General features: G+C 43.5%; 1 protein-coding gene across 5 annotated transcripts in view; it reads right to left on the bottom strand.

The window, feature by feature from the left end:
* The window catches only part of LOC134344113 (LIM domain-binding protein 2), a 555,808-nt gene that overhangs the window by 429,496 nt on the left and 106,845 nt on the right, over positions 1-19,467 (bottom strand). The window lies entirely within an intron of this gene.

The raw sequence follows: 19,467 nt of genomic DNA, 5'->3' as shown, positions 1-19,467 counted from the left end.
ATCAGTTCTTGGATAAAGCATGTACAGTACTTTCCAAAAGGAATATTCTTGTATACATCAAGCTGTCAATTCTTATTTTAAGTGCATTTATAATTTGCTTAATTTTTCATAACTGTTTCCAAATGTCCATACATTCCAGTTAGGTTTATGACCAAAAACTGCTTTTCAGCTATATGGAACAATTACTGTGAACTCACTTCAACCACATTTCCACAAGAAAACCTGGCATTATTTCAGTAAAAAGTTACCATTTACAAGGATTATATAGAGCATTTGTGCTCTCAGCCATGCAATATCGCAACTTATAAAACATGTTAGCAGAAACAATATACTCACTTAAGAAAAAATATAAACTTTGCAATACACAAAGGGAAATATATAATTTAGCTGTCAAAATAGAAACATACAAGATACGCATTGTGTAATTATAAGTGGACAAGAAATGGTTCATCAGCAATGTTCACAGAATTATAAAGCTGTAACAGATGTTCTACCATTCAAAACTGTGTTTAATAACATAGGGTTACTCTGGAGAAAAAGTTTCCTAAAACTCTTGGAATTTCAATACTAGGCACATTACATCACTAAATGAATAAGCAATTTTGAAGGGGGAAAATGCTTCAATTAGACTGGTATGTGTCTGTACAACCATTGCTTTCTACATTCATTGTAAAGAAATGTAGTATATGTCAGTTTGATATCTTAACTAGACATTCTGAAATCATGTGTCTGATTTACACTTGTAATGTAAATTAGTTTTTTCCTGTTATTACTTTGAACTCCAAGTGCTGCCAGCTCCCGAGACATCATTATCTTTGACTACTATAATCAGGCCTCGACAATAATAGTGCTTTAAATTTTCTTTAAACAATGCTAAGGTTACTACACATGCAAAGGCATGCATGCATCTGAAATAGATTTCTAACTCACTGGCACCGATATTTAACAACACAGAATAATAGGAAGACAATTAACTCTTTATTAACCAAGCAACACACATAAAAGTTGCTGGTGAACGCAGCAGGCCAGGCAGCATCTATAGGAAGAGGTGCAGTCGACGTTTCAGGCCGAGACCCTTCGTCAGGACTAACTGAAGGAAGAGTGAGTAAGGGATTTGAAAGTTGGAGGGGGAGGGGGAGATCCAAAATGATAGGAGAAGACAGGAGGGGGAGGGATGGAGCCAAGAGCTGGACAGGTGATTGGCAAAAGGGATACGAGAGGATCATGGGACAGGAGGTCCGGGAAGAAAGCCAAGGGGGGGGGGGACCCAGCGGATGGGCAAGGGGTATATTCAGATGGACAGAGGGAGAAAAAGGAGAGTGAGAGAAAGAATGTGTGTATAAAAATAAGTAACAGATGGGGTACGAGGGGGAGGTGGGGCATTAGCGGAAGTTAGAGAAGTCGATGTTCATGCCATCAGGTTGGAGGCTAGCCAGACGGAACATAAGGTGTTGTTCCTCCAACCTGAGTGTGGCTTCATCTTTACAGTAGAGGAGGCCGTGGATAGACATGTCAGAATGGGAACGGGATGTGGATTAAAATGTGTGGCCACTGGGAGATCCTGCTTTCTCTGGCGGACAGAGCGTAGATGTTCAGCAAAGCGGTCTCCCAGTCTGCGTCGGGTCTCGCCAATATATAAAGGCCACATCAGGAGCACCGGACGCAGTATATCACCCCAGCCGACTCACAGGTGAAGTGTTGCCTCACCTGGAAGAACTGTTTGGGGCCCTGAATGGTGGTAAGGGAGGAAGTGTGAGGGCATGTGTAGCACTTGTTCCGCTTACATGGATAAGTGCCAGGAGGGAGATCAGTGGGGAGGGATGGGGGGGACGAATGGACAAGGGAGTCGCGTAGGGAGCGATCCCTGCGGAATGCAGAGAGAGGGGGGGAGGGAAAGATGTGCTTAGTGGTGGGACCCCGTTGGAGGTGGCGGAAGTTACGGAGAATAATATGTTGGACCCGGAGGCTGGTGGGTGGTAGGTGAGGACCAGGGGAACCCTATTCCTAGTGGGGTGGCGGGAGGATGGAGTGAGAGCAGATGTACGTGAAATGGGGGAGATGCGTTTAAGAGCAGAGTTGATAGTAGAGGAAGGGAAGCCCCTTTCTTTAAAAAAGGAAGACATCTCCCTCGTCCTAGAATGAAAAGCCTCATCCTGAGAGCAGATGCGGCAGAGACGGAGGAATTGCGAGAAGGGGATAGCATTTTTGCAAGAGACAGGGTGAGAAGAGGAATAGTCCAGATAGCTGTGAGAGTCAGTAGCCTTATAGTAGACATCAGTGGATAAGCTGTCTCCAGAGACAGAGACAGAAAGATCTAGAAAGGGGAGGGAGGTGTCAGAAATGGACCAGGTAAACTTGAGGGCAGGGTGAAAGTTGGAGGCAAAGTTAATAAAGTCAACGAGTTCTGCATGCGTGCAGGAAACAGCGCCAATGCAGTCGTCGATGTAGCGAAGGAAAAGTGGGGGACAGATACCAGAATAGGCACGGAACATAGATTGTTCCACAAAGCCAACAAAAAGGCAGGCATAGCTAGGACCCATACGGGTGCCCATAGCTACACCTTTAGTTTGGAGGAAGTGGGAGGAGCCAAAGGAGAAATTATTAAGAGTAAGGACTAATTCCGCTAGACGGAGCAGAGTGCTGGTAGAGGGGAACTGATTAGGTCTGGAATCCAAAAAGAAGCGTAGAGCTTTGAGACCTTCCTGATGGGGGATGAAAGTATATAAGGACTGGACATCCATGGTGAAAATAAAGCGGTGGGGGCCAGGGAACTTAAAATCATCGAAAAGTTTAAGAGCGTGAGAAGTGTCACGAACATAGGTCGGAAGGGATTGAATAAGGGGGGATAAAACCGTGTCGAGGTATGCAGAAACGAGTTCCGTGGGGCAGGAGCAAGCTGAGACAATAGGTCGGCCATGACAGGCAGGTTTGTGGATCTTGGGTAGGAGGTAGAAACAGGAAGTGCAAGGTGTGGGAACTATAAGGTTGGTAGCAGTGGATGGGAGATACCCTGAGCGAATAAAGTCGGTGATGGTGTGGGAGACAATGGCCTGGTGCTCCTTAGTGGGGTCACGATCAAGGGGTAAATAAGAGGAAGTATCCGCGAGTTGTCGCAGTGCCTCGGCAAGGTAGAGATCAGTACGCCAGACTACAACAGCACCCCCCTTATCGGCGGGTTTAATAATAAGGTTAGGATTAGTGCGGAGGGAGTGGAGAGCAGAGCGTTCCGAAGGAGTGAGGTTGGAATGGGGACAAGGTGCGGTCCCATCAGATCCCATCGTCGGCTCCTGGGCCCTCAGAGGCTCCATCTTCCTCTCACCCCAACCCTCCCCTCTCCATTGACACCCCCAGCCTCCCCCCTCCCCCCTCTGATCCCAGCTCTCATCCGTGCCGGGTCTTTACCATCCCCTCCAACCTTCAACTGTCGGAGACAGAACGCTCTGTCCTCAGTAAGGGCCTCACCTTTGTCCCCCTTCACCCACACCTCAGCGAGTTCCGTGTTCGCCAATATGCGGAACTTTTCTTCCGCCGTCTCCGTCTCCAAGCCTACTTCTTCGGCAAGGACTCTTCCACCCCCATCGATGACCCCTTCTCCCGTCTTCAACCCTCCTTCTTCATGGACACCCCACTCTGGTCTTCTGCCTGCTCTGGATCTCTTTATCGCTAATTGCCGACGGGACATCAACCGTCTCGACTTCACCGCACCTTGTCCCCATTCCAACCTCACTCCTTCGGAACGCTCTGCTCTCCACTCCCTCCGCACTAATCCTAACCTTATTATTAAACCCGCCGATAAGGGGGGTGCTGTTGTAGTCTGGCGTACTGACCTCTACCTTGCCGAGGCACTGCGACAACTCGCGGATACCTCCTCTTATTTACCCTTTGATCGTGACCCCACTAAGGAGCACCAGGCCATTGTCTCCCACACCATCACCGACTTTATCCGCTCAGGGGATCTCCCATCCACTGCTACCAACCTTATAGTTCCCACACCTCGCACTTCCTGTTTCTACCTCCTACCCAAGATCCACAAACTTGCCTGTCATGGCCGACCTATTGCCTCAGCTTGCTCCTGCCCCACGGAACTCGTTTCTGCATACCTCGACACGGTTTTATCCCCCCTTATTCAATCCCTTCCGACCTATGTTCGTGACACTTCTCACGCTCTTAAACTTTTCGATGATTTTAAGTTCCCTGGCCCCCACCGCTTTATTTTCACCATGGATGTCCAGTCCCTATATACTTTCATCCCCCATCAGGAAGGTCTCAAAGCTCTACGCTTCTTTTTGGATTCCAGACCTAATCAGTTCCCCTCTACCACCACTCTGCTCCGTCTAGCGGAATTAGTCCTTACTCTTAATAATTTCTCCTTTGGCTCCTCCCACTTCCTCCAAACTAAAGGTGTAGCTATGGGCACCCGTATGGGTCCTAGCTATGCCTGCCTTTTTGTTGGCTTTGTGGAACAATCTATGTTCCGTGCCTATTCTGGTATCTGTCCCCCACTTTTCCTTCGCTACATCGACGACTGCATTGGCGCTGCTTCCTGCACGCATGCAGAACTCGTTGACTTTATTAACTTTGCCTCCAACTTTCACCCTGCCCTCAAGTTTACCTGGTCCATTTCCGACACCTCCCTCCCCTTTCTAGATCTTTCTGTCTCTGTCTCTGGAGACAGCTTATCCACTGATTTCTACTATAAGCCTACTGACTCTCACAGCTATCTGGACTATTCCTCTTCTCACCCTGTCTCTTGCAAAAACGCCATCCCCTTCTCGCAATTCCTCCGTCTCTGCCGCATCTGCTCTCAGGATGAGGCTTTTCATTCTAGGACGAGGGAGATGTCTTCCTTTTTTAAAGAAAGGGGCTTCCCTTCCTCCACTATCAACTCTGCTCTTAAACGCATCTCCCCCATATCACGTACATCTGCTCTCACTCCATCCTCCCGCCACCCCACCAGGAATAGGGTTCCCCTGGTCCTCACCTACCACCCCACCAGCCTCCGGGTCCAACATATTATTCTCCGTAACTTCCGCCACCTCCAACGGGATCCTACCACTAAGCACATCTTTCCCTCCCCCGCTCTCTCTGCATTCCGCAGGGATCGCTCCCTACGCGACTCCCTTGTCCATTCGTCCCCCCCATCCCTCCCCACTGATCTCCCTCCTGGCACTTATCCGTGTAAGCGGAACAAGTGCTACACATGCCCTTACACTTCCTCCCTTACCACCATTCAGGGCCCCAAACAGTCCTTCCAGGTGAGGCAACACTTCACCTGTGAGTCAGCTGGGGTGATATACCGCATCCGGTGCTCCCGATGTGGCCTTTTATATATTGGCGAGACCCGACGCAGACTGGGAGACCGCTTTGCTGAACATCTACGCTCTGTCCGCCAGAGAAAGCAGGATCTCCCAGTGGCCACACATTTTAATTCCACATCCCATTCCCATTCTGACATGTCTATCCACGGCCTCCTCTACTGTAAAGATGAAGCCACACTCAGGTTGGAGGAACAACACCTTATATTCCGTCTGGGTAGCCTTCAACCTGATGGCATGAACATCGACTTCTCTAACTTCCGCTAGGCCCCACCTCCCCCTCGTACCCCATCTGTTACTTATTTTTATGCACACATTCTTTCTCTCACTCTCCTTTTTCTCCCTCTGTTCATCTGAATATACCCCTTGCCCATCCGCTGGGTCCCCCCCCCTTGGCTTTCTTCCCGGACCTCCTGTCCCATGATCCTCTCGTATCCCTTTTGCCTATCACCTGTCTAGCTCTTGGCTCCATCCCTCCCCTTCCTGTCTTCTCCTATCATTTTGGATCTCCCCCTCCCCCTCCAACTTTCAAATCCCTTACTCACTCTTCCTTCAGTTAGTCCTGACAAAGGGTCTCGGCCTGAAACGTCGACTGCACCTCTTCCTAGAGATGCTGCCTGGCCTGCTGCGTTACACCAGCAACTTTGATGTGTGTTGCTTGAATTTCCAGCATCTGCAGAATTCCTGTTGTTTGCGTTTAAACTCTTTATTAACCAGTAGTGCCAAACAATATTTTGTTAACAAATCTTATCCTTCAAAAATGTAACTATACCACTAGGCAGACCTGGGCCAAGGATAAATGATGTTAAGTGTAGGAAAATCTGATTTTTTTTAAAAATCCACACATTTGAATGTTTCTAGGAAACATTCCAAATTGTTAATTGTTTGAATTGAACCAGCTTCATCAATGATTTCTGTTCCCATACTTCAGGAAGGGTAAGACGAAGGAACACATACCAATCCTCATAGAGGGATCAGAAGTGGAGAGTGAGCAGTTTCAAGTTCCTGGGTGTCAAGATCTCTGAGGACCTAACCTGGTCCCAACATATCGATGCAGTTGTAAAGAAGGCAAGACAGCAGCTATAATTCATTAGGAGTTTGAAGAGATTTGTCATGTCAACAAATACACTCAAAAATTTCTCGAGATGTACTGTGGAGAGCATCCTGTCAGGCTGCATCACTGTCTGGTACGGAGGGGCTACTGCACAGGACCAAAAGAAGTTGCAGAGGTTTGTAAATCTAGTCAGTTCCATCTTGGGTACTAGCCTACAAAGTTACCCAGGACATCTTCAGGGAGCAATGTCTCAGAAAGGCAGCATCCATTATTAAGGACCTCCAGCACCAAGGGTATGCCCTTTTCTCACTGTTACCATCAGGTAGGATGTACAGAAGCCTGAAGGCACACACTCAGCGATTCAGGAACAGCTTCTTCCCCTCTGCCATCAGATTCCTAAATGGACAATGAACCCTTGGACGCAACCTCACTTTTTTATTAATATACAGTATTTTTGTTTTTTTGCAGGTTTTTTCATCTATTCAATACACATATGCTGTAATTGATCTATGTTAACAAATTTCACATCACATGTCGGTGATAATAAACCTGATTCTAAATTAGCAAATTTGTAAATCTTTGTACTGCACATTACCAACTCACATTTGTGTGTGAATTAAATTGACAGTGCAAACTTTATCAGCATCAGAGGTGGACAGAGTTTTAAGAGGAAATGTTATATATACTAATATATAAAGGCCAGTGAACAATAATAATAATAATAAATACTATATTAATCCCAAGTCGGAAATTTTTTCATTACAGCAGCAACATTTAAAAACACATTTAGCAGTGTGCAGACTTAACTAATAATAAATAATAATATATACAATAGTAATTTACCAATGTGCAATAATTTGCAATAATAAGGTGTAAAATAATCAAACAGAGACTATAATGTGTGTTCTCTTATTGCACAGGGATGAAATGTTGTATATATCTACAGACGTTGAGATTGCTTTACTCTATCTTTGTCACGTTAGTCACCCTAATGTATCTGTGAAAGCCATGTAAAAATCAGGATCCTTAACGGAGGTATGCAAAATTGCAATGCGATATTTCCCCATGTGATATACATATAACTAATGCTTCAGAGTAGCTGCTGAGTCGATTTGTTGACATAACAATTGCAATCACTTCAACTAACTCTTAAAAAAACATACAAAAATGCAAACAACACTGGTCCATTTACAGGGGCATATTGCTACTAATTAATACGAAGGCGGTGGGAGATTGTTCACAAGGGCACAAAAGATTCCTGCACAGTTTGTGTGGAATAAAGCTTATTTTATTGCAGGGGAATGGGGGCATGGAAACTGTGTAAGGTCTCAGTCCTTTCCCCTGCACTATTTCAAAGGAATAGGTTAATAAAATCTAATCATTTCTCGGTACAGTAAAGTTGAAAATCTCCCTGCAGATACATTTCACATATGACACCGGTGATGACACTGTTTGGGCAGTCTCATCTACATCAGGGAATCATACCAGCACAAGCAAAACTACTGGCTATGAGAGGAGTTTTACTATGATATTGTCTGGGTTATGAGAATCTAGAGAAGCTCGATCTAAGATTAAGAGTGTTAAGAAAGAATATGATTGAGCTATATAAAATTATGAGGGGTATGGATATGGCAGGATTTTTCCCCCCATATCAAAGGTAGATAAACTAGAGAACACTGGTTTAGGATAAAGGGAAAAAGGTTTAGAGGGGATATAACTGGAATTGAGAAGAATGTGTAGGGATCCCATTGAAACCTACCGAATGTTGAAAGGACTAGATAGGGTGGATGTGGAGAGTATGTTTCCTATGGTGGGGGTATCCAGAACTAGAGGGCACAGCCTCAAAATTGGGGGAATGACCTTTCAGAGTAGAGGTAAGGAGGTATTTTTTTAGCTGGAGAGTAGTGAATCCATGGACTGCTCTGCCACAGACTGTAGTGGAGGCCAAGTCCGTGAGTATAGCTAAGATGGAAGTCGATCGCTTCCTGATCGGAAAGAGCACAAAGGATATGGCGAGAAGGCAGGTGTATGGGGTGGAGCGGGATTTGGGATCAGACATGATGGAATGGCGGAGCAGACTCAATGGGCTGAATGACCTAATTCTGCTTCTCTACGTCATATGGCCTTATAACAGGATCTCTTTCAACCAGAGCATTCAGATTCAGATTTACTTATCACATGTACATCGAAACATACAGTGAAAGTCATTTATATTAACAACCTGCGCGCGCGTGCACACACACGCACGCGCACTGGGGGCAGCTTGCAAGTATTGCCACACATTCTGGCACCAACATAACATGCACACAATTTTCCACAGAACAACAACAATATCATCAGCAAACTCTTTTACGATTCTTCCCACACGCACAGACAGGGCTCCAACCTCAGGACGGTCCTTGTCCCCAGATTCCCAGACTCACAAGAGTCAATTTCCAACTTTCAATGATTTATAGTGTATTTCCTAATTTCAAAGAGCTAGACAGTGAAATGGAAGTACATGGGAGACAAATAAATAATTTTTCTTGTCTGGACCAAGAAATCAAAATGAAAGTATGAATAGAAAACAAATTTTCAATAGAAGATTTCAAGCAAGGAAAAGGTCGTGAACTGGTATTTTGGTTTGCAATTTAAATGATGAAACTGAGAAATGAATTTGAATGATTAGGTTGGACTTTGTGTTTTTCTGTAAGTTAGAAATAGGAAGGGATCAATCACTGTGCTGGGAATAGTCTATAGGCCCCCAGATAGCCCTCGGGACACTAAGGAGCAGATAAGCAGGCAGATTTTAGAATGGTGTAGGAAATACAGGGTTGTAGTCATGGGTGATTTCAACTTCCCTCATATTGACTGGCACCTCCTGATTGCAAGGGAGATAGATGGGGCTGAATTTGTCAGGTGTGTTCAAGAAGGATTCTTGACACAGTATGTGGACCGGCCAACGAGAAGAGAGGCCATACTGGATCTAGTTCTGGGTAATGAACCTGGTCAGGTGGCAGACCTCTTGGTGGGGGAGCATTTTGGTGAGAGTGACCACAACTCCCTTAGCTTCAGCATAGCTATGGAAAAGGATAGATACAGACAAAATGGTAAAGTGCTTAACTGGGAAAGGGCTAACTATGAAAGGATGAGGCAGGAACTAGTGACAGTAAATTGGAAACAGCTGTTCAAGGGTGAAAGCACAGAAGTAATGTGGAGGAAGTGTAGGGACCACTTGTGCTGGGTTCAGGATAGGTTTGTCCTACCAAGACAAGGAAAAAATGGTAGAAAAAGGGAACCATAGCTGACGAAACACGTGAGGCAACTCGTCAAGAGGAAGAAGGAAGCATATGTTAGGTATAAGAAGCAGGAAGCAGGAGGGGCTCGTGAGAAATATAGGGCAGCCAGGAAGGAGCTTAAGAAAGGACTTAAGGAGAGCTCGAAGGGGGCATGAGAAGGCCTTGGCATGTAGGATTAAGGAGAACCCCAAGGCGTTCTATGCGCATGTGAAGAACAGAAGGATGACAAGAATGAAGGTGGGGCCACTAAAGGATAAAGAAGGCAACGTGTGCCTGGAGGCGAAGGAGGTTGGGGAGGTCCTAAATGAATACTTTGCTTCAGTATTCACAAGTGAAAAGGACCTTGATCAGGGTGAGGTCGAAATAGAATAGGCCTGTGTGCTGGACAATGTGGAGATTACAGAAGAAGTAGTGTTGGATCCTCTTGAAAACATCAAGATTGATAAGTCCCCAGATTGCTGTGGGAAGTGAGAGAAGAGATTGCTGGGGCAGTAGCTTTGATCTTTGAATCCCCTTTGCCTGCAGAGGAGGTGCCGGAGGATTGGAGAATGGCAAATGTAGTTCCCTTGTTTATCAAAGGTACTAGAGAGAATCCTGGTAAGTATAGACCGGTGAGTCTTACATCGGTGGTCTGCAAATTATTGGAAAGAATTCTTAAGAATAGGATCTACGAGCACTTGGAGAAGTACAGTCTACTCAAGGATAATCAACATGGCTTTGTGAAGGGAAGGTCGTGCCTCACGAACTTAATTGAGTTTTTTTGAAGAGGTAGCAAACTAAATTGATGAGGGTAGGGCAGTAGATGTGGTCTACATGGATTTTAGCAAGGCATTTGACAAGGTCCACCACAAGAGACTCATCCAGAAAGTCATGAGGCATGGGATCAGTGGAACATTGGCTGTTGGGATAAAAATTTGCTTAAAGGAAGAAAGCAGAGGGTAGTAGTGGAAGGAAAGTATTCTGCCTGCAGGTCGGTGACTAGTGGAGTTCTGCAAGGATCTGTCCTGGGACCCCTCCTCTTTGTGATTTTTATAAATGACCGGGGTGAAGAGGCGGGAGGATGGGTGAGTAAGTTTGTGGACGACACAAAGATTGGAGGAGTTGTGGATGGAGCTGTAGGTTGTCGAAGGTTACAAGAGGATTATAGATAGGATACAGAGTTGGGCAGAAAAGTGGCAGATGGATATCCGGATAAGTGTGATGTGATGCATTTTGGAAGGACAAACCAGAAGGCTAAGTACAGGGTTAATGGTCGGTTACTTAAGAGTGTGGATTAACAGAGGGACCTTGGGGTTCAAATCCATACATCCCTCAAAGTCGCTGCATAGGTTGATAGGATAGTTAAGAAGGCCTATGGGATGCTAGGCTTCATTAATAGGGGGACTGAGTTCAAAAGTACAGAGGTCATGTTGCAACTCTACAAATCTCTGGTGAGACCACACTTAGAGTACTGTGTTCAGTTCTGGTCACCTCATTATAGGAAGGATGTGGAAGCTATGGAGAGGGTGCAGAGGAGATTTACCAGGATGTTACCTGGATTGGAAAACAAGCCTTATGAGGCAAGGTTACCAGAATTGGGACTTTTCTCTTTGGAGCGTGGAAGGATGAGACAGGACTTGATATAGCTCTACAGGATTATGAGAGGCATAGATAGGGTGGATAGCCAGTACCTGTTTCCCAGGGCACCAATAGCAAACACCAGAGGGCATATGCACAAAGTTAAGGGAGAGAAGTTTGGGGGAGACATCAGGGGTAAGTTTTTTTTACACAGAGGGTTGTGGGTGCCTGGAATGACTTGCCAGGGATGGTGGCGGAGGCTAAAACATTAGGGATATTTAAGAGCCTCTTGGACAGGGACGTGGATGAAAGAAAAATAGAGGGCTACGGGGTAGTGTGGATTTAGTACTTTTTTTAAAGGAATATATGGGTCGGCACAACATCGAGTGCCGAAGGGCCTGTACTGTGCTGTAGCATTCTCGTGTCTGGTGTCTACTGTCTAGTATTTCTATCTGCATTTGCAGAGTTTGTTTACAGTTTATCGTTCCTGATGCTTACACTTACTGTTCTATCAATTTGCTAAGTATGCCCACAGAAAAAGAGTCTCAGGGTTGTATGTGATAACATGTATGTACTCTGACAATAAATTTTACTTTGAACTTTGAGATCTCAGAAGTTGTTTCAAAGTCCTGTCACAATGCAGTTAAGTAGAAATCCCAAAAAGTACTATAAGCAATTCTATTAAATGAATGAAAAGCAAGGTAATCACAAACCATACCGATCTATAGCCCAGACAGCAGTTATTAAGCTTTCATCGTGTCCATGCTACTTCTTTGCTAGAGTAATGCAAAAATAATCCTAAATCACCATTTTCCACTTACGACCCTAAACTTATTTTTATTTCCCCATTTCTCTAGAAATTTATACCAGCCCACCCTTTATCTACTCCCTGTATCAATGCATTCCATGCTGTGACAATCCTTTCCGTGCAAACATACTAATTGGCCAAAGAGGCTTTCCCTACAAAGTCCACCATTGTTTTTTTTTGAATAGCCAAGTCCAAGTCATTTTTTATTATTTAAAGAACAAAAGAAATTCCAGTTCTGACTAATGAACTTCCACTGTAGGTAGTGTTGGGTCTGCTACTTTTCACTTCATATGTCAGTGACCTGGATGATGGAATAGATGGCTTTATGGCAAGTTAGCAGATGACGAAAATAAGTGGAGATGTAGGTGATGTTGAAGAAACAGAGAGCCTGCAGAAGGGCTTGGACAGATTAGGAGAAAGGACAAACAAGTGGCAAATGGAATACAGTTATACACTTTAGTAGAAGGAATCAGGGCACAGACAAATTTCTAAACAGGAAGCAAATTCAGAAATTGAATGTACACAGTGATTTGGGAGTTTGAGGGCTGTCTTCCCTAAAGATTAACTTGCTGATTATATCATTAGTAAGGAAGGCAAATGCAAAGTTAGCATTCATTTCAAGAGGACTCATATATAAAAGCAATGGTGATTTGCTGAGGCTTTATGAGGCATTAGTCAGACCATATTTGGAGCAATATTAGTTATTCCAAGCCCTACATATAAGAAAGGACGTGCTGGCGTTGGAGAAAGTCCAAAGGATATTTACGAGAATGATCCTAAGGATGAAAAGGTTAATGTACGAGGAGCATTTGACAGCTCTGGGTCTGTCCTTGCTGGAGTTTAGAAGCTATTCAAAAAGCGGCAAAGCATAGACTTCTGTACCTCCTTTCAGATGGCAGCAATAAGACCATAAGACAAAGGAGCAGAAGTCGGCCACCTGGCCCATCGAGTCTGCTCCGCCACTTTATCATGAGCTGATCATTTCTCCCATTTAGTCCCACTCCCCCGCCTTCTCACCATAACCTTTGATGCCCTGGCTACTCAGATACCTATCAATCTCTGCCTTAAATACACCCAAAGACTTGGCCTCCACTGCTGCCCGTGGCAACAAATTCCATAGATTCACCACCCTCTGACTAAAAAAATTCCTTCGTATTTCTGTTCTGAATGGGTGCCCTTCAATCCTTGTCATGCCCTCTCATACTAGACTCTCCCATCATGGGAAACAACTTTGCCACATCCACTCTGTCCATGCCTTTCAACTTTCGAAATGTTTCTATGAGGTCTCCCCTCATTCTTCTAAACTCCAAGGAATACAGTCCAAGAGAGGACAAACGTTCCTCATATGTTAACCCCCTCATTCCCGGAATCATTCCAGTGAATCTTTTCTGTACCCTCTCCAACGTCAGCACATCCTTTCTTAAATAAGGAGACCAAAACTGCCCACAGTACTCCAAGTGAGGTCTCACCAGCGCCTTATAGAGTCTCAACATCACATCCCTGCTCCTATACTCTATTCCTCTAGAAATGAATGCCAACATTGCATTCGCCTTCTTCACCACCGACTCAACCTGGAGGTTAACCTTAAGGGTATCCTGTATGAGGACTCCCAAGTCCCGTTGCAACTCAGAACTTCAAATTCTTTCCCCATTTAAATAATAGTCTGCCTGTTTATTTCTTCTGCCAAAGTGCATAACCATACACTTTCCAACATTGTATTTGATTTGCCACTTCTTTGCCCATTCTTCCAATCTATCCAAGTCTCTCTGCAGACTCTCCGTTTCCTCAGCACTACCAGCCCCTCCACCCAACTTCGTATCGTCAGCAAACTTAACTAAGATATAGGAGCAACTGGATGCTTAACTTCCTCAACAGGAGACTACAGTGCAGGTTGGAAATAACACCTCCTCCTCGCTGACAATCAACTGGCATATCTCAAGGACAGGTGCTTAGCCCACTGCTCTACTCTCTCTACTTCCATGACTGTGTGGCTAACCTTGCACAAGATCATTAAGACCAAGGACCTGATTGTAGAACTCAGGATGGGGGATCAGAGTGGAAACAGTGAGCAATTTCATGTTCCCAAGTGTCAACATCTCTTAAGATCTATCATGGGCCTAATATATTGATACAATTACAAAGAAGGCATGACACCGCCAATATTTCTTTAGGAGATTGAGGAGATTTCTGAACAGACAATTAACCATTGTATCGCATTTTTTACTTTTTTTGCTCTCTTCTTGCACTACTTATTAAATTTTATATCTTGTGTGTGTATATGTATGTGTGTATTGCAGTGTACTGCTGCCGCAAAACAAAAACGTCATGACATATGCCAGAGATATTAAACCTGATTCTGATTCTGCATGGGGGGCCTTCACTGAAACATATTAAGTATCGAAAGGCTGCTTCTAATAGCAAGAGAGTCTAGGATTAGAGTCCTAGATTAAGGATAGGAGCTACTTTTAGAGCAAAGATGTGGAAGGATTTCCTGAGCCAAAGGGTGGAGAATCTGTAGAATTCATTGCCACGGACAACCACGGAGGCCAAATTATTGGTTACAGGGAGAACACAGGAGAATGGGATTGAGATGGAAAATAAATCAGCCATGATTGAATAGTGGAGCAGACTCAATGGGTCAAAATGCGTATTTCTGCTCCCACGTTTTATGTTCTTATGGGGTTGTCGTGATCTCAACTGGGATGTTTAAGTCACACTCATTAATCTTAAACATCTGCTAACTATTTGTCAACATACCTTTCATCTGTTAAATTTTCTATGAAATGTTTGAATTTTTGTAATAAGAATCCTATAAAATATCTAAGATTGTTCTTAAAATCCATAGACATCTGCATGTCTTTCACTTCTTTCTTTGATTAGTAACCATCAATATCCTGATATCAACAAATCTGCTGAAATTAGTCCTGTTGTAAAATAGTAAAATATGTGCATTGAACTTTGAGATTTAGTTCTATTTAAGCCAATGTCATTTACAGTCCATGGTTAATATTAAATAACTTATCTGCAATCAATTTATTGGTTATTACTGAAGTGCATCTTTACAGGATGGTGAACAAGTTTACCCAATATTGTATTTATTTTCCCAAATTAATAATCCAGTGATGAATGTAATGCAAAATAAGTGTACTGCTGCCTCTCAACAGCAAATCAAACGAAAAATGTAAAGATGAGATGGGAGGAGTTTAGATACAGGAATAACTTCTGGGGCATTTGGGTGCTGCACACATCACTCTGTCATGCAGATTTCAGGCAGAATGTCTCTCTACTCTTCAAGAAGGGAGAGAGGCAAAAGAAAGGAAACTATAGGCCAGTTGTCTGACCTCAGTGATTGGGCAGATGTTGGGAGTTGACTGTTAAGGACGAGGTCTCAGGGCACATGATAAAAAAAAGACCATAGTCAGCATGGTGTCCTCAAGGAAAAATCTTGCCTGACAAATCTGTTGGAATTATTTGAAGAAATAACAAGCAGGATAGACAAAGGAGAATTGGTTGATGTTGTGTACTTGAATTTTCAGAAGGCATTTGACAAGATGCCACATGAGGCTGCCTTTACAAGCTACGAGCCCAGTGTATTACAGGAAGGATTCCAGTGGGATAAGGCAGTCGCTGATTGGCAGAAGGCAAAGAGTAGGGATAAAGGGAGCCTTTTCTGATTGGCTGCTGGTGACCCGTGATGTTCTACAGGGGTGTGTGTTGGGAATGATTCTTTTCACACTGTATGTCAGTGACTTGGATGATGGAATTGGTAGCTTTGTTGCAAGGTTTGCAGGTGAGATACAATGTCAGGAAGTGTATGGTCATGCACTTTGGTAGAAGAAATGAAAGGGATGACTATTTTCTAAATGGAGAGAAAATACAAAAAACTGAATTGCAAAGGGACTTGGGAGTACATTTGCAGGATTCCCTAAAGGTTAATTTACAAGTTGAGTCAGTGTTGAGGAAGGCAAATGTGAAGTTAGCATTCATTTCAAGAGGACAAGAATATAAAAGCAAGGATATAATGTTGAGATTTTATAAAGCACTGGTGAGGCCTCACGTAGGGTATTGTGAGCATTTTTGGGCCCCTTATCTTGAAAAGGATGTGCTGAAACTGGAGAGGCATCAAAAGTGGTTCACAAAAATGCTTCCAGGATTGAATGGCTGGTCCTATGAAGACCATTTGATGGCTCTGGGCATGTAATCACTAGAATTTTGAAGAATGAGGGGTGACTTTAATGAAACTTATTGAATAGTGAAAGGCCTTGAAAGAGTGGATGCAGAGAGGACGTTTGCTATGATGGGAGGGTTTAAGACCAGAGAACACAGCCTCAGAATAGCGGGGCAACCTTTTAGAATGGATATGAAGAGAAATTTCGTTAGCCGGAGAATGGCGAATCTGTAGAATTCTTTGCCACAAGCAGCTTTGGAGGCCAAGACATTATGTATATTTAAAGCAGAGGTTGATAGATTCTTGACTGGTCAGGGCATGAAGGGATATGGGGAGAAGGCAGGAGATTGGGGCCGAGAGGAAAATTGGATCAGCCATGATGAAATGGCAGAGCAGACTCATTGGGCCAAATGGCCTAATTTGACTCCGATATCTTATGGTCTTATAAACCAGCTAACGAGAGAGCCTTTCCAAGTATCACTGTGATACTTGCATGCAAAGGATGCAATGATGAGGTTCAATGACAGTTTCAGAACCCAAATGTAATTTTGTGGAGCAATCTTGTTAAAAGGTTTTAGAAGGGAACTACAAAATCTTTCTAAAATGATGCACTGAAATCCTCCCCCTGCAAATTCAGAACACTTCAGGTCATGGTTGTTTTGCTAATTCAGTATTTGCTTAGAGAAAAACTACATATTTCCACTATCACTATGTATGTGTTGCCATCTGCCTCTTTTTCTGATCAATCATCTTTGAACTGGATCCTAGACTTCCTGATTGGGAGACCTTAGTCAGTCCAGATCGGAAGCAGCATCTCCAACACCATCACACTGAACACGGGGGCCCCCCAGGGCTGTGTGCTCAGTCCACTGCTGTTCACTCTGCTGACCCACGACTGTGCTGCAACACACAACTCGAATCACATCATCAAGTTCACCGATGACACGTCCGTGGTGGGTCTCATCAGCAAGAACGATGAGTCAGCATACAGAGAGGAGGTGCAGCGGCTAATGGACTGGTGCAGAGCCAACCATCTGTCTCTGAATGTGAACAAAAGAGATGGTTGTTGACTTCAGGAGGACACGGAGCAACCACTCTCCGCTGAACATCGACGACTCCTTCATAGAGATCGTTAAGAGCACCAAATTTCTTGGTGTTCACCTGGCAGAGAATCTCACCTGGTCCCTCAACACCAGCTCCATAGCAAAGGAAGCACAGCAACGTCTCTACTTTCTGCGAAGGCTGAGAAAAGTCCATCTCCCACCACCCCACGCCCCCATCCTCACCACATTCTACAGAGGTTGTATTGAGAGCATCCTGAGCAGCTGCATCACTGCCTGGTTCGGAAATTGTACCATCTCGGATCACAAGACCCTACAGCGGATAGTGAGGTCAGCTGAGAAGATCATCGGGGTCTCTCTTCCCACCACTACAGACACTTACACCACACACTGCATCCGCAAAGCAAACAGCATTATGAAGGACGCCACACACCCCTCATACAAACTCTTCTCCCTCTTGCCATCTGGCAAAAGGCACCGAAGCATTCAGGCTCTCACAACCAGACTATGTAACAATTTCTTCCCCCAAGCCAATAGACTGCTCAATACCCAGAGCCTGGAATGACACCAACCTACTGCCCTCTACTGTGCCTAATGTCTTGTTTATTATTTATTGTAATGCCTGCACTGTTTTGTGCACTTTATGCAGTCCTGGGTAGGTCTGTAGTCTAGTGCAGTTTTTGTGTTGTTTTACGTAGATTAGTGTAGTTTTTGTATTGTTTCATGTAGCACCATGGTCCTGAAAAACGTTTCATTTTTACTGTGTACTGTACCAGCAGTTATGGTCGAAATGACAATAAAAAGTGACGACTTGACTTGACTTGACATGTACTCTTACAAACATGCAACAAAACTCAGAAATCTGCCCAAAATTCTGTTTTCTACTGCTATTCAGTTTGTGCTTATTTTAAAGCTAAACCAGATCATTACACTGGCTAATTGAATGGCAATGAGACAAAACATTTGCTGAAACAAAATTCCCCATGCATTGATTTTTTCGTAAAGGATGATTCATTTTCCTTCACACAGTTATTGCCTTTCCCCAGGTAAGACTAGCTTGCTTAAGATGTACAAGTGAAGTTCAATGTGCTGTAACTCCACCATTACTACTATGGAAAACAACAAATTCTTAAACACCCAATGCCTTATCATTTACTGTTCAGTTAAATACATTGGGATATTGAGAGAGAACCACAATAAATCAGTGTCAGAATAGTGCAGTTACCCAACAATAAAAGTGTGAAAAGGAGACTTTTAACATTCTACGCGACAGCTTTGCCCAGGCTATCTCCCTCAACACTCAGTCCTGATGCTGAAACAATTACAGTAGCTAATTTGCTCCCTGGATACTGCCCTACCAACTAACATCTCCAGTGGGGTTTTTTTTGCTATAAAGGTGTCATCCAATCTTAGGTTCCACTGATATGCAAAAATGGATACCATCTGCAAGAGTGGAATTAAACACTATCTCCAAGAAATTTGAAAGATAAAGTCTGAAATCAAGTGCACTGTTAACCAAAAGAGTGTTGTAATTTTCCACTATACTTTTAGGCACCAGGTACTCATTAAGATAGCAATTATACACTATAATAGGGACAAACACAAAGAAACATCGTTTGAATCAAGATTCGATTGCATAATACATGGATTATGCAAAGACATAAAAACAATTTGTTGATGTTAAAAGTACCCATTATATAATGATTTATCATATAATTAAATTTAAAGGAAAAAAACACTTTAGAAGGGTACATAGATTGATTGGACTCAAAACCTATTCTGTTGCCTCAGTAAAACAATATAGTGGTAGTTTCACCATATTTAGTGTGCATTGAATTAAAAAATTAGATAATTGGGGCATATTCTATGACTGATTCAGAATTCTGCATTCAAAGATTATGTTTAATGATAGTTTCTTGATGAGAGTAAATGAGAAATGCAGGCACATTGCAATCTCATGCTTTCTTCAGATTGGATCTTTTATTCAGAGTTAGCAATATTGACAAAAATGTTTTGCTTGATACATTAGTAGGTTCTACTCATTCAAAATGTTTACTTTGGGGTATCCTAAAGGATGGGACGAATAGGAAGAAATGTTACTCCACTCTAATAAATTGAATGTAGTTTTTCTGATTCAAAACCCAATAAAAATGTTTTAAATGCAACTTCCTAATATACTGTAAATCCAGCAGCTGAATAAGTTTCTTCAGAGTACCACATGAAATT

This window comes from Mobula hypostoma, chromosome 3 (assembly GCF_963921235.1).
Source record: "Mobula hypostoma chromosome 3, sMobHyp1.1, whole genome shotgun sequence".
NCBI classification, from domain to species: domain Eukaryota; kingdom Metazoa; phylum Chordata; class Chondrichthyes; order Myliobatiformes; family Myliobatidae; genus Mobula; species Mobula hypostoma.
Note: the sequence above shows the minus strand (reverse complement) of the source record. Positions and strands in the feature narration are given on the sequence as shown.